We start from the raw sequence: 15,121 nt of genomic DNA on the forward strand, positions 1-15,121 counted from the left end.
ATCAGGAACTGTTTATTTAGCATTGCTCAAACTTGATGTCCAAGACTTTAGTTCAACCTGCTACAGTTCTAGAATTAAATAGGGAGGCTCAGAAGATTAAATATTGGCTTGGTTTTTGTTTAAGAAAACAAATTCACAGAATGTCCAAGTACTGGACACAAGAATCCAAAGAAGCATTTAGCCCCGGGAGCTATTAATTCCAGGAATCCTTTGCTAATGTTACCCCAGTGGACGAAGGACTGAGTTTAACGTAGTTCCTACCCACAGCTTCCATTTATTTTCTTTAATCTCAGTGAAGCTCTGGCTTCTTATCTGCAGCAAACCTTCTCTTTACAGTTCTCACAATTACTATGTTCTGTCTGTTGGGTTCTGTAAACTCTCAATTTACTTACCTTCTCTATCCTTTCCAACATAATCTCAACACTAACTTCTCCATCCTTCTTTAGCACATCCTCCACCAAGTTTTCCATCCTTCTTTAGTACAAATTTTGCCCAACACAATGTACCTGCTGTGGGGACCAGCTAGCAAAAATTCTGGTTTAGGAGAAATTCACTTTTTTCCAAAATTGAAATAAGTGACAGCATTAAGGGCTGTGCTCTGCTCAGTCTTGTCCAACTCTTTGAGATCCCATGGACTGGTGCCCGCAGGCTCCTCTGTCCATGGGATTCTCCAAGCAAGAATACTGGACCGGATTGCCATTTCTTCCCTGAGGCGATTAAGTACTGTCCTTAATTTGCTGGTTAAGTCAAACTTCAAAGCAGTTAACTCCTTTGGAAAAAGTGAGATTTATGTGAGATGCTTGAAAAAGCTGTTGACTCTATTCAAATTACTACCAGGAAGATAAGGCTTAAGAGACAGGTTAACCTCACAAACAGTTCTCACCTTGCAAAGTTTCATTTGTAACCCAGTTGCTGGAAATTCAGAATATATTCTATTTGGCCAGTGGCTCTAGCTTTTTAGGGAGATCACAAACTTCTCTGCAAGAAATCAACCAACAAATGTGTATATACTTTTAGAGAGTTCAGATCTCAGATTAGGAAGTATGTGTGCTGGCCTGTACAGAACTTGGATCGTATTTATCACCCACTTCCTCAAAGAAGGAGAATATGGTGGTTCTGAAGAGAACCTTGGTGTAACACATTCAAAACTGGCTCCTTAGAAAGCAATAAATTTGGGGGTTTTTTTCCTGGTAGTACTGTTCCAGTGGAGTTAAAGAGAATGAAAAAGACACTTCTTTTTTGGGGGGCAGAGATAATTAAATAGGCCTCCCCCCAGCCCACACCCTCCACAAATTTAGGACTTTGGAATGGAGAGAAGGCAATGAGACAGTGGGAAATGAATTTCGTTTTTAAAACAATGACCCAGGATAAAAGAAAGCTTTGAGTTGCCAGAATTAGCATACAGATTACAGGTTCTTCTGGGAAACTTCCCAAGGGGAAGTAAGCGATACCCAACCCAGGTATACAAGATGAATGCTCTTTCTTAAAATGAATTTGGGAACCTGGAAAGTTGGTTGACAGACAAGATATCTCACAGGAGCAGCTAATTCAGTCACAAAGATATATCATGTTCTTTCAAGGACCCTGCCAGAGTTCAGCGTGACATTGATCCAGCAGCAAGGAAGCAGGCTCTGGGTGATTTAAGGGATGAATGGATTTGAAAGGCATGCCTAATGGTTTCAAACCAACTAAGGCACCAGATGAAAAGCCACCTTTTCTCGAAACAGCAGACTGTGCTTGAATCAGCGACTGCTTTTGCACAAGGTTATTTATGGGGAGGCAGGTGCATGAGGCTAAGGTGGTTTCAGGTGACAATGCAAATTGGAAAAGAGGGCCAGGGAAAGATGGGTGTGGGAACTAAATCAAAGGCCATCCTTCAACATCTGCTTTAGGTGTTTTGTAAATTTCTACCAAGATGTCAAGTCAGCATTTCATTTACACCCAGGAGAATGAGATTGCAAAGGGTAGGAGTGCAAGAAAAAAGAGAGGTGTATTTCTCCCTATTTCATCATAGAGTGCCTTGGTGAGATATTTAATAAACCCAATGCCTTTATATTGATTACCATCCTTTTGCTTCTGTTAAAAAATGCTGGGCATGTGTCCCAGTGAGGTAGAGGATAGCCACTCTATCACAGTTGAACTTCGAAACCATATTTGCTTAGTAAGGAGAGGCTTAATTTAAGATCCGGGAATGACTGGTTCCCAAATTCCCATCTAGATTCCAGAGGAACTTTGCCCTTTGGTGAGAGGCCACCACTTCCCTTTCCCACCTGAGGTTCCAGAGATGGGAATGAAAAAAGAGTTCACATATTTCAGCTTGACTCCAGCTGGGATCTCAAGTACTTTTATCCTCCTTCAGGCACTGCGGAATCTCAGAAGACAACAGTCAACAGTAGGCTCAGAGAGTGTTTCTCTAATTATGGATCTGAGTTAAAAGAAAGTAAAATCAAGTTTCCAACACTATCTAAAACATGCTTATTTTGAGCTTGAAAATGTCTCAAAAGATTATCTTCTCATTTCTTCCTAGCAGCATCTCTGGATGCTAGAAAAGCTACACCTTTGTTAACCTCCTTGAAAAAAGAGGTATTGTGTTGAGATTACAAACAATACAGAGCAGACAAGTAAGAATTGACTCATCTCTTTGGCGTGAGAACAAAAAGTAAGTAACTCCCAGATAAGTACATTCTTTGGAACTGAGCCCCAGATGCTTAGGAGATCTCACAGTCAAGGGGAAATAATCAGTATTTCTGAGGAAAGAAGGTCCTATTTCTCTCTATAAGGATGAAATAGGGGTATTTCCTGATTTGTTACAGGATTCCACGTAAAAAATGAATTTGCATTTTGCTTCATTTGCCCTAGATGCTACCTTTAAAAAAAAAAAAAACTAATTCCTAATTAACTAAGGGAAAGAATTCTGACTCAAATAATTACTATCTTTGGTTTCCCTGGAAGAAAAACAAAGCTAAAGTTTGTCATCTTTTGACTTGGGAATATCTTGTCAGCAGTTTATCAAGACACAAAATAACAATTCAGTACATGGAAACTATAAATAGGCCTGGAGGATCATTTGAAACCTTTCTTTGAGATAAATCTTTACTATTTATTTTTTGTAGGAAATGATCCCCACGCATACTCTTCCTGCACTGTTTTTTCATCTACAACTTCCATGCAGTTCCTGACCTTAACAGTAGATGGCTCCACGTTCCTTGTCGTTGAAAGGGCTGGTGCATTCTAGCAGAACAGTAGGTGCTGGTTTAGAAAAGTAAAAGGACAATTGGAGTTCTGGGGGAAATTTTTTGAGAAATTGGTGTTTGTGATTGTGGCAAATTACTGAACTTTGGAAGGTGGCATTGCTCATGATATACAGTTGCAAACATACAAAGCCAGTCGGTCTTATTTCCTTACGTCTTGGGTGCTGTTTATGATGAGAATTAATTAGGAATACAAATGATCTTCTGGATAATCAAAATCATCATCATCTAATTAAGGGCTGTCAAAAAGAACTTGCTGAGATATTTGAAACTTTCTTTTTCTGGCCAACACATCCGCCATTTACACACGTAGCTATTGAGCACCTAAAACATGACTTGTGCAATTTTTTTGTTTTGTTTAATTTAGTTAAACTTAAGTTCATATATCCCCATGTGGCTAGTTACTGAACAGCACTGGCTACCATATTGCACAGCACAGAGATAAGTAGTGGAATCATCACTTACACATGATAGATTTCAAGTCAAATTATAGAATATCAAATGGGGAAGCAACGTTAACTAAAAGGGTTTATGTTTCTAAACCCAATTTACCTGATACTTAGGACATTTAGTAAACAAGTATAATTTTCTATTAACATGGTTACTAAGATAATATTATTTTTTTGACTGCAAGTTCTTGAAAAATTACCCTTATCTGCCACCCCTCCTCCATTCTTCCCTTTTAGATAAACAGAAGGATATTAGTGGTCTATATAGTGCTTTCCTTTCTTACAAGACTAACTTGTGCTTTCTCTGTGTTACAGGAATTTTCATACCAGAGTTTCCTAATAAAATATGAATCAACTGAATGACTTCTAGACATAGACATACCTTGAAACAAAGTAATATACAGACCATATAAAGTAACATACAGACTGGTCAAAAGATTGATTTTAAGATGGTCAGTTTTAATAGTAACACTAAATTAAAAGGTCAAAAAATTTTCCTCATTCAGCCTTCTTGAAAACTAGCATTTTTAAAAACAGTTGTAGGAGAAAAACAAAAGGCAGTTCAGACGAATAGTAAATCTCTACATAATTTTCATCAATAAGAAATTTCACTCTCCTGTCTTCATTTTTGTGTACCCAGAAAGTAGCTGAACATCTAACCACAGATCATTACTTCAGCCTTCATTCTTCCACAGCCAATAAATGGTACAAATGAATGAAGTGATAGTATAGCAAAATAAGCCAGCTAACACAGAGCTAAAAGAGACTCATAAATCATCTAGTTTGACAACTCATCAATTTCACAGATATTGCAGGCGTAGGGAGAGAGGGAGTGACTTGTTAGGGCTCCAGACTGATTAGACCCCTAGTCTCTATTTCCAAGGCAGAAATCTGCCTATAGCATTTGGCTACATCTGTCATTCTAGGATAAGAGGGTTGCACAAATCTAATTTTTAGAAATTTAGCTGCGAACCCCAAAGTACAACTGAAGGAGAGGTAACATCTGAATTCAACCACTAAAGCCAAAACCTCATCAATCTTAATAAGCAGTATTTTCAATAATATAATTCGTCTCCTTACAACCACACAAAATGTTGGCTTTTCCATCTATTATCTGTGCATCAGAATCAAGATTCTAAGTCCCTGCTTTAGAGATGCCAGATTCTTCTCCCAAGGAAGGGAGGATACATTTCCTTACCTCCTGTTCAAACAGATATTCTCTCTGGGGTCATCCGAATTCTCCTCCAAAGTCCAATTGTTCCAGGCCACCTCTGGAGATTGATGAAGTTGAACCCACCTTTTCCTCTGCCATATTAGGTACCTTACCAACACAGACCATCCCCTAGATTTGCCCTTTCAATTTTCTTAACCATTTCTTTTTTCTCCTAGAGAGGTGTTATTCGATTGATATTTTTTTTGTCTATTGTAGCTTATTAGCTAGTAGCTAATTTTAGACTGTAAGAATCCAGTGTTAGTAATAAGAAGCATGAATTATGATAAATAATATATAAATATTTAATATATGGATAAGAATAAATTAAATTTTTAAAAATAAATATAAATGGTTTATGATTTTCTATTCCAAAAGTCAGTAGGATCTCAAACATCAGATTAAGTATCTAGTGGAGCATATAAAATAGAGCAAGACTGAAAATGCACCAAGGGTGAAATACATTCTAAGACTTTAATAGTCCATTAGACCACTGGAAAGTACTAGGGTTAGTAGCCAGAAATGTTGCCACTTCTAGGAAAACAAAGGATTGACCAACATGTAGTAGAAGAATGCAACAAGAAACTTGCTAATCAGTAGCTGATCTTCTGCACTTTTTGCCTGAAAGGTGTAACAGCATCAACTGTGAACCCTGATTTCTGTCAAAAATGCCCCAGGTCCTCCCTGGCCCAACCCCCTCCTCCCTCCCCCCCAAATAAAATAACCATTAATAATAGGATCCAACAAGCTGCCACAGTTTTTAATCTGTTATGAAAATCTCAACGGCCTAGCATTTATATTTTTACATCCTTTTAGAAGTCACGTCTACATTTGCCCTAAACCTCACCTGACTAGTTGTTTTCCTCCCAAATCTCTGATCGGGTGTATATTCTGGTGAACTGTAACCTCCTTGTTTCTTAGCCTAGGCTTATCACCACGGTCTATGTTTTAAATTAAGACACAGCCATCACATGCTAAGCTCTAGCCGCTGTCTTCAGAAGGAAAGAATAATTATTCACCCCATCTGAGTCTGACTGTACCAGACATTAATCAAGAGGGCAAAAGCCTGATCCCTGAACTCTTCCCCTTTATGCACCCAGTTCTGAGACCCTCCCAGGCCATCAGATCATCGAGGTCTAAATATAGATCTACACGCACCAGCAGTCCCTGACCCCTATCACATGGTGCTGCTGACGAACGACTCCTTGGAGACGCTTTCGACCCAAACACACGTACACAAATTTGTGTCCATATCCATCCATATACACTATACCCACTGAATGCGTTAGCAAAGATGGGCATATCCATCCACTCAGAAAAGAGGGTCGCTCCCTAGAGACGCCCTCTTGGTACGCTTGCGCCACTCTGCACTGTCAGAGGACTTAGCTACTTTGCTCTCGCCTGACCTGCGCGAATCACGCTGGGGTAGGGTGAGAATCAATACTCCAGTGGTACGTAGACAGACAGACACACCCACGTACCCTCCAGACCCCCTGTTCTGCTTTTTCTCAGGAACAGCACTGAAGTTTCCACGATTCCCCGAGAAAGGAGCCTCCCTCCCCCCAGCAGCCCTCGAGGCTCCCAGGTACTCACAGTTCAGATTACTATCTCCCAGCCAGGTGACCCAAGACGACTCACCTGAGCTCAGGCAAGAGCAAGGGAACACTCTGTCCCAAGTAGCCAGCTAAACAGAGGAATTAAAGAATATCACCGTGTCAGTGGTGAGCACATGACTTCTGTTCCCCTGTCTCTTCTAAGTCAAACCTTAAGATTTTAAGCCTCCGACACCAAAAATAAACAGCACCCCTCCCCCCCCCCCCCCCACGCACGAAAACTAGCCAAGAAGTAGAAGAAAACAACCTAGGAAGGGAGAAGAGGATGAAGAGAGGATGAACAGCGACTAGGACTCGGATAGATCCTCAAAAACTGTACCAAGATCTCGAGACAGAAGGCCTAGCCGTGGGATCTGGCTGAGAAAAACAAGGCAAAAATCCAAGCCTGTCCCCTCCTGGACCCCATCGGCTTGGATCCCGCACCTGTTGGCACCGTGACCGCTCCAAGGGTGGCCCCAGACGCCCTCGGCGGCCAGGCAGGAGAACTCCCCACTCCACTCGCTTTCGCGGAACGCTCTGCACCAAGAGCGCTCGCTCACCCTGCTCTCCCGACGCCTCCAGGGGCACCGACAGCGGAAGCGAGTCCGAAAGCCTGGGAGAGGGCAGCGCGCAGCAGGGTCGCGCGTTCCCGCAGCCGGGCTCTGGTTTCCCCCAGGAGAACTACTGATCAGGGAACAACTCACCTGCAGATGGACCCCGCGTCCTCGGCTTCCCGACTGTTCTCCGTGTGCCCACCAACGCAACCAAAGGACAGGGAGCGAAAGCGCGCGGGAAGATGGGCGGGGGAAAAAAACGAACTCTGTCCAACCAGTCTGGTGCCTTGTTTATACTGAAACTACGGCCGCGGCCGGGGCGCACACCCACTTGGCTCCGAAGGCCCGCCCCCGCCGTCAGCCCCGCCCCGCGCCCTTCCTCACGGGCCAATCACGGCGAAGATTCCCGCCCACTCCGCCACCGCCCCCGGCGCCCGGGACCCGCCCACGCGCCCCCAGGGGCCCGGGACTCCAGCAGCGAGGTTGCCTCGGTGCCCGCCCACGCTGCGGAGCCCGGCGGAGCCCGGCGCCGCAGTGTTTACCAACGCTGATTCGGCTAGCTCGGTCGGCGTGCGCTTCCTCCCAAGTGCACCTGCCGGGGGCTGTTTGTGCAGTCATGTGTGTGCCTGTGTGTGTTCGTTTACTTGTGTGCTACCTGTAAATACCGGCCCGACTTGTTATACCGTCTCTATTAACATAATTATGAGCTAGAGGTTACTGTCCGTGTAACTTTCAGAAGGGAGCGGAGAGAAACCACAAGAACATTCGCTCAGCAAATATTTATGGAAAGCCTGAGTGCTAAGGTTGTGCCAAACGCTGGGGGCACACTCCAGGTTGGTCCCTGCTATTATGAAGCTTACAGTCTAGTGGAGGACAAACATTAAGAAAATCGTCACCCGAACAAAAAGTAAAACTGAGGCTGTTACAGGTGCCACAGTGAAAGGGAGCTGTGCTGTGAAATAAGATTCTGGAGGCAAAGGGGTGGCCTGACCTCAGAAAATGTCTTGCTGTCATGGTAACCTTATACTTTATCATTGGATTCTTGATAACTATTTTAGAAAAAGAGGTAAAACCCCCAGTACTTCACCTTGTACGAAGGAAAAGAAGCTGGAGGGAAGAAAAGATGGAAAACAGGGGAAGGAAGAGATGCAAGAAAAGAACAAAATCTTAAAGCATCAGGAGGATACATGTGTATGGCTGAGTCCCTTTGCTGTCTACCTGAAACTATCACAACATTGTTAATTGGCTATATGAAGTGAAGTGAAGTGAAAGTAGCTCAGTCCTGTCTACTCTTTCCACTCCATGGACTGTAGCCTGCCAGGCTCCTCTGTCCATGAAATTCTCCAGGTCAGAGTACTAGAGTGGGTAGCCATTCCCTTCTCCAGGGCCTCTTCCTAACTCGGATCAAACCCAGGTCTCCACTGCAGGTGGATTCTTTACAGTCTGAGCCACCAGGGAAACCCAATTGGCTATATGCTCTAATACAATATAAAAAATTTTAAAAAATAAATACACGCACACACACATCAACAGACTCTCTTGCCTGCTATGTGACCTTGGATAAGTAAAGCAGCTTTTCTGAGCTTCCGTTTTCCCATGTATAAAACAACATTATTCATACCTGGCCTATAGGACTATAATTAGGATTACTGAGATAGAGGAACTTTGCTTGTCTCTGTGTCATCTTCTCTCCCTCCTTCCTCCTTCCTGGGATGGAAACCGTGCTCTTGAAGTTCACCTTGCCTATGCTTAGCTCATCCCTCCCCTCAGCTTCTTCATGGGTGCCTCCTGGGGTTTCTCTTTCACTAATTATACTCCATCCTTCTCTTCTACAAATGGATCTCCTCACCCCCCACACCCCTCCCCCCGTCCCATGACTCAGGAAGGCACTCTCACTTATCTGAGCTTCTCTACAGTTTAAAAAAGGAGCCATAAGGCCAAGACAACTTGGCATGGCCAGCTAGCTATTCAGAGTAAAGCACCAGGCTTGGGTGGCCCAGCCCTGTTGTGGTTGTGCTGATTGGCTAGTCTTTCGAGCTCAGTTTTCCACCCTGGTTCTGCAGCAAACAAGCCACAAGAGGTTGAGCAAGTCATTTCCAATCTTGAGGTTCCTGCTCCTGTAGCAATAAATAAGAGCTGGAGTAAATCATGATTTCCTAATGGAAATGTTTGACATCCTTTGTAATAGCCTCCGGATATACCCACCAGCCCAAAAAAATTGCCCAGTTTTACATTTTGCAGTTTTTCTTTCTTCCATCCAAATAAAAGATGTTTGTTTTAATTTCTCAAAAATATATAATAGATACTATGATACTATTGATTTGGTGCTTTTCCAAACCACATTCCTGCTCCCCATTCTGGCTCATCCCCCTGGGCCCCTTCCAGCTCTCTATGTGAGAGTAACACATAAGGAGACTGCTCCAGAGTTAGGTGGCTCAAACTCTAATCCTCTGTCTCTTGGCCAGTGATCAAACCTTAGAAAAGGCAAGGAAGGATTCTTGAGGCCCAGCTGATTCATCTAAAAAAAAGCAGTCATGCTTTATAAAAGCAAATTCTTCATGGAACAAGATGAAAAGATATAACACATAAAATAAACTTGGAAAAGTGTCCCTTGGAGAAGCCTTTTCTGACCTCCTTATTATTTTTTAAATTCATTTTAGTATTTATTTAATGCTTCCCAGGTGGCGCTAGTGGTAAAGAATCCGCCTGCCAACGCAGGAGATACTAGAGACGTGGGTTTGATCCCTGGGTGGAGAAGACCTCCTGAAGAAGGGAATCGTAACCCACTCCAGTATTCTTGCCTGGAAAATCCCACGGACAGAGAAGCCTAGTGGGCTACAGACCATGGTGTTGCAAAGAGTGAACCCAACTGAGCACACATACACACAATGCCAGGTCTTAGTTGTGGCGTGCAGGATCTGTAGCTGCAGTATGTGGGATCTTATTTGCACCATGTGGGATCTAATTCCCTGACCAGGGATCAAATCCAGGCCCCTTGCATTGGGAGAGTGGAGTCTTAGCCACTGCACCACCAGGGAAGTCCCCTGATCTCCCTATTTAAAACTGTAATCCCCTCCCCGATCCATCTCATCCTTCTCTGTTTTGTTGTTTCTTCCATAGCACTTTCTACCATTTAACATACTGTCTATTTTACTTATTAGTATTTGCTTCCCTCCCTTCATTATAATATAAGTTCCGTAAGAACCAAGTTTGTGGTTTCTTGTTGCAGTTGTGGTCTTTCTGCTGTTTCCAATGTCTAGAACAGTATCTAACACATAGTAAACACTCGCTATCTATATGTTGGTTGAACGAATGAATGCCTCACAAATGGTAAATAATAGCTTTTATAAATATGTATTTAATTACCTTTTATCATGAAAAGATATTCATTCCATCCTCTATTTGTCATAGTTTCTTTCTGGTCTTTGGACTCCATTGGCTCAGCTCTTGTCTCTGACATGTTGGTAAGCTCAGTAATGTTGGTCAAATTGATGCAAATAAACCCCTGCTGAGTAGGACCTCACTTGGGTAATAAAAACAGCCACTTGTATTGAGCTTCTGCTATGTGGCCAGCTCTGTGCTAAACATTATTTTTCTTTCCCTTCCCTTTGGACCTGAAGCTCACAAAATTAGAACAGTCGTTACGACTGATTCATGTCCCACATTCCTCCTTTTATTTCACTCTCTTTCATTTCCCATCTAAGACCCCACTTCTCACCCAAAGCCACTTACTCCTTCTCACAGATGTGGTGTGGATGTTTTGATCTGCCTTTCATGAACGATGACGTATATTTCATGTGAGCACCACAAGAGTTTATTTGCCTAAACATTATTGTGCGATCCATCTTATTTTCTTTCTCACGGTTTTTTCTAAGTTTTGATCATCTATCCATTCACGTTGACATAAGTTGATGGTGTTCATTTCATTTACTCGCTGTTGAGTATTTCATCATATTCGTTTTATGGACTGAGCGACTAACACTTTCACTTTCATATTTGTTTACATTATCATTTGTCCTCACCAAAACTCTGGGATATAAGTACTGTTTTCTCCACTAATGAGATAAGGAATTAAGGCTTAAGAAGGTAAATAACTGCCAAGAACATTCAAATGGAGAAGCCATGAATGAAACTTGTATCTCTCTGATTCCGATGTTCCAATCCACTCTACAGAATGGATATAATTTCTCTAAGATTTTTGAAATAATATCTGAAAAAAAAATCCTCTATTTCTTGGTCATTTCACATCCAAGATATTTCTGTTAAAACTAGTAGCTATGTATATATAAATTAAAACCAGAGTCTGGCTTTTTCATTGCTCTTAAAACTGGTAGATATGTGTAGATAAACCAGAGACCAGTTCTTTTTATTGCAAAGCAACATTTATCACTTGTCTCAGACACAAGTTAAATATCATTTTTTGTGGCTTATGATTTTCTTAAGATACAAGAAATTTAAATGAAAATCTCACAAAGAATAATTGCCTTCAATGCTTAAAGTGCATCATATCAAAGAGGAATAAGGCTCCAGAACACCAAATAGAACTAAATAGGGAAATGTATATAGGAATGGACCAAGGCTTCAGTGTAAGAAAAGCAGTAACAAAGGTCTGTCTAGTCAAAGCTATAGTTTTTCCAGTAGTCATGTATGGATGTGAGAGTTGGACAATAAAAAAGGCTGAGTGCCAAAGGATTGATGCTTTCAAATTGTGGTGCTGGAGAAGACTCTTGAGAGTCCCTTGGACTGCAAGGAGATCCAACCAGTCCATCCTAAAGGAAATCAGTCCTGAATATTCATCGGAAGGACTGATGCTAAAGCTGAAGCGCCAATACTTTGGCCACTTGATGTAAAGAGCTGATTCATTGGAAAAGACCTTGAGGCTGGGAAAGATTGAAGGCAGGAGGAGAAGGGGATGACAAAGGATGAGATGGTTGGATGGCGTCACCAACTCAATGGACATGAGTTTGAGCTAACTCCAGGAGATGCTGAAGGACAGGGAAGCCTGGCATGCTGCAGTTCATGGGTCACAAAGAGTTGGACGTGATTTAGTGATTGAACAACAATGCTCGCAATAGAACAGCAGCCTTTTTTGGTATTGAATTCCCTCTCTCTGGATCTTAAAGGGCCTTGTGAAATGGCCAAGTAACTTTCCAGAACACTTCCACATATTCTCTTTCATTTAGCTTCTTAGTGTCACTCTGAAATATGAAGATGAAGAGTATAAGGATATGGAATCTTAGCCCCAGTTTATAAATGGCAGGAAACAAAGGCATAGGTCACACTGCTTATCAACAGCCAGTCTAGACCACATCCTCAGCCTTCTCACTTTCAAAGCCAAGGAAGACAAACCCATGTTTTATAAGTATGATGTATACTGCCTCACGTATATTTTGACAGAAGATTACAAGCATTTCAGAAAGCAGAAACAGGAAGAATGACCAGATGCAATTTTGAGAAAACTCATTAAACAGTTCCTAAGCAAGGTATGTTAGTATAAGTTTGTAGCTGGTTAATTCATCCTTTGTCTGAACTAATTGCAGCTTCTCTGGAATTCGCAAAATCAACAGATACAAAGAAACCAAACTCTATAATACCTAGGTACTGCACAGATACCATTATTTTATATAAAAGGGCGGGAAAAGCAATTGCTTTTGCATGAGAATCAATTTAAAGGAAGAGGGAGGAAGGAAAACCACAAGATTCCCCCCGTACTGCACCCTTTCACAAAGGGAGGATGAAATACTACAGTGGTGTGGCTCAGTAGAGACAAAGACATTTTGGAACCAGAGGTCTGATTTATTGGGATCCTCTTTGGAGTCCCCCTTTCATGTGGCTATAATGGGATGATGAGATGTTGGTCAGGTCAATTAGAGCAGCCTGGCTCTAGACCTTACAAAAAACCCTTATATTCCCCTGCTTTTTAGCATGATTTCCCCTGACTTCCCTTTCCTCATCTGAGAGCCTGGAGTGAAACAGGGAAGGAAGCTGCTTGGCATGCTTGGGTTTCGAGGCCTCTTCCTCATTCTAGCCTGAGTAAAACAAATTCTGCCCATGGGCCCTCCTAGCCTATGAGGGGGCCATGTTGGAATTTCACAGGAATAAAGTGTGTATGTATTTGACACTGACCTCTATTCCTACCTTTTCCTGGAACCTGAAGGAAGGATGGTGAGCACAGGACTTCAAAATTTAGATATTCAAGATTCTGAGTCCCTGGCCCTTCACAACTATAAAATGAACCCTGCCACTTGGGAGGAATTTTTGCAATGAAACACATGATTGGGTCAGCCTTGGAATGGTCTCCTCAATAATAATTCCTAACAATTGTTATCATTTACAATGTTCTTTCACAGCACTGTCTCATTTAAGGAGAATACTGAGTTCATGAAGGTCACTCAGTTCTAATGGTGGTTATTACAGACGCATATATTTTCCTTTCCTGGGATTGCTAAAAATATTATAGAGAGCCATTCATTTAGATTTGCTAAGTTACCACTAAGTAAAAGGGAATTGACTAGAAAAGGTAACTTCAGGGAAGTCTCTCCCACACATCTAGGTGATCCTCTAGGTGACAAATTTCTACTGGACTTTAAAGTTGTAGAGAAGAATGTCACAACTGCATGGAAAATTCCACAAAGTAGGTAGGTTTTCATAGTAGGTTTTCAAAGTGCCCTAAGAAGATGTAAAAGTTACCATATTTTCATTTATACCAGACAAGAACTACAGAAAAGCAAATATATTATTTTTCCTTCATAAGCATCATTATTTTCATTTGCCAATTCTTACTTATTCATACAAAGTAATTTTTGCAATACCCTCAGAAGGGATATTTATATTGAGAAACAATATTGCTTGGCGTGGTTATGAGACAGTTTCATCATCATTGATTATATAATGCATAGTGATTTTTTTTATACAGAGAAAGAAATATTTCATAACCTTAAATACTATTTTAATATAATGTATCAGTTGGAGCAAACTCCAGGAGATAGTGAAAGACAGGGAAGACTGATGTGCTGCAGTCCATGAGGTCACAAAGAGACGGACACAGCTGAGCAACTAAACAATAAATCATTCTTTTGAGAGGAGATTCAACTACATTTAACATGAATTTATTTAGATAAATATTCTTCATTCTGTAAAATCTTTATAGTGAATGGTAAACATACTATTTCTCTAGTTCAAATTTCTCTTTAGAGTGGTTTGGTCTGGTCTCTTGTGGAGGAGTTGATCTTATAATGAATGAAGAAAAAGTTTTATGTTTCATATTCTTATATCCTTTAATATTGTCTGATTATTTTGCTAGACAATCCCCTCAATTTTGACTAATTACCAGTCTATGTCCTAGAACATTGAGTGTTGTAGGGAAGGGAGAAAATGAATAATAGAATAATAAAATCTTAGAGCTGAGAAAAATTAACGAACATCTCTGTTCATTTTTCCCCACCTCAATGCCACCAACCAAGGCATTTATTAATTGAGGAAATTGAATACTAAGAGATTTGATGATCTCTCTAGGGCCATCCAACAAGGTAAGAGCCAAGGTTATACAAGTCAAAGAGCCTGGATGGTAAGTCCAAGACTTCAAAACCTACCTGATTTGACTTCCTAATTATTCCTTCAGGGCTGAAATTTGTGGAGCTACTTTGAGGGTCAGTTCAGTTCAGTTCAGTCACTCAGTCGTGTCCAACTCTTTGTGACCCCATGAAATGCAAGACACCAGGCCTCCCTGTCCATCAACAACTCCCAGAGCTTACTCAAACTCATGTGAGTTGGTGATGCCATCCAACCATCTCATCTTCTGTCATCCCCTTCTCCTCTAGCCTTCAATCTTTTCCAGCATCAGGGTCTTCAAATGAGTCAGCTCTTCCCATCAGGTGGCCAAAGGATTGGAGTTTCAGCTTCAACATCAGTCCTTTCAGTGAACACTCAGGACTGATCTTCTTTATGGACTGGTTGGATCTTCTTGCAGTCCAAGGGACTCTCAAGAGTCTTCTCCAACACCACAGTTCAAAAGCATCAATTCTTTGGAACTCAGCTTTCTTTATAGTCCAACTCTCACATCCAT

At 41.6% G+C, this 15,121-nt stretch overlaps 1 protein-coding gene across 2 annotated transcripts in view; it reads right to left on the minus strand.

The window, feature by feature from the left end:
- Positions 1 to 15,121, minus strand: part of RASGEF1B (RasGEF domain family member 1B) — a 653,319-nt gene that overhangs the window by 30,793 nt on the left and 607,405 nt on the right. The window contains exon 1 of one of the 2 annotated variants that reach the window (XM_040237188.1): positions 7,207 to 7,346. The exons of the other annotated variant lie outside the window; for it this stretch is intronic. The gene's annotated coding sequence lies outside the window, so the exon portion shown is untranslated. Of the gene's footprint in view, positions 1 to 7,206; positions 7,347 to 15,121 lie in introns of those variants that run through there. 2 annotated transcript variants of the gene reach the window in all.

The sequence above is a fragment of the Oryx dammah genome, unplaced genomic scaffold (genome assembly GCF_014754425.2).
Source record: "Oryx dammah isolate SB20612 unplaced genomic scaffold, SCBI_Odam_1.1 HiC_scaffold_3, whole genome shotgun sequence".
Lineage (NCBI taxonomy): Eukaryota > Metazoa > Chordata > Mammalia > Artiodactyla > Bovidae > Oryx > Oryx dammah.